The sequence below is a fragment of the Rhea americana genome, unplaced genomic scaffold (assembly GCF_003343005.1).
Source record: "Rhea americana isolate MKP2758 unplaced genomic scaffold, rheAme1 scaffold_98, whole genome shotgun sequence".
In the NCBI taxonomy this organism is placed as follows: Eukaryota; Metazoa; Chordata; class Aves; order Rheiformes; family Rheidae; genus Rhea; species Rhea americana.
Genome location: NW_028187177.1, coordinates 2739803 through 2740507, shown reverse-complemented (window position 1 = coordinate 2740507; position 705 = coordinate 2739803).

Below are 705 nucleotides of genomic sequence, written 5' to 3'. Positions count from 1 at the left end.
GGCGGGCTGCGCGGCCCGGGCGGGCGCGCTATTTATAGCGGCGTGCCCGGGATGCTCGCCGTGCCTCCGGCCGCGCCGCGGGCACGGCGCGCAGGCAGCTGCCCTTTGCTCGACTCCGGCAGAGCTCGCTGGATTACCGCGCTGACATCGCCGCGGTGGAAGGAACGGCCGCCAGCACCTTTCACGAAGGGGTTAGTTTCCTAACAGAAAGTTTGAGTCATTTCTTCCTAGAGGCGAGACGTTTGTCAGCAGGGCTGGTAGGACATTTTTCACAGCGAACTCAGCCTGAGCCTGCAGCTGATGCAAACTGATTTTTATGGTGCTGTGAGGGCTTACTGCAATAGTGGTTCTGGCCCTTAATTCATTGTTTATTTTTTTTCCTGCGGTGTTGCTTGTCCACCTCTTTTTTGGTCTTGTGGCACGTGGTGCCTCCCTTGTTTTTACTGCCACCGAATGCTTCTCTCTGCCAGACCTTGTGTGGTCCAACTCCGTGTTCAACGCAGAGTACCCCTAACTCAAGGCAGAAGAGAGAAGTGGAGAACRAGAGCCCTGGTTAGAAGTGATGCTTTTACCATCAGTTGGTTTCCTTGCTTGCATTAGCAGTCAAAGTAGCTTCAGGAGTTATCCTAACACCCCGCTACAGAACTGATTCTGTCTTGAAGGCATAGGGGTACCTAATATGACCTCTCAGGATCCCTTCCAGCC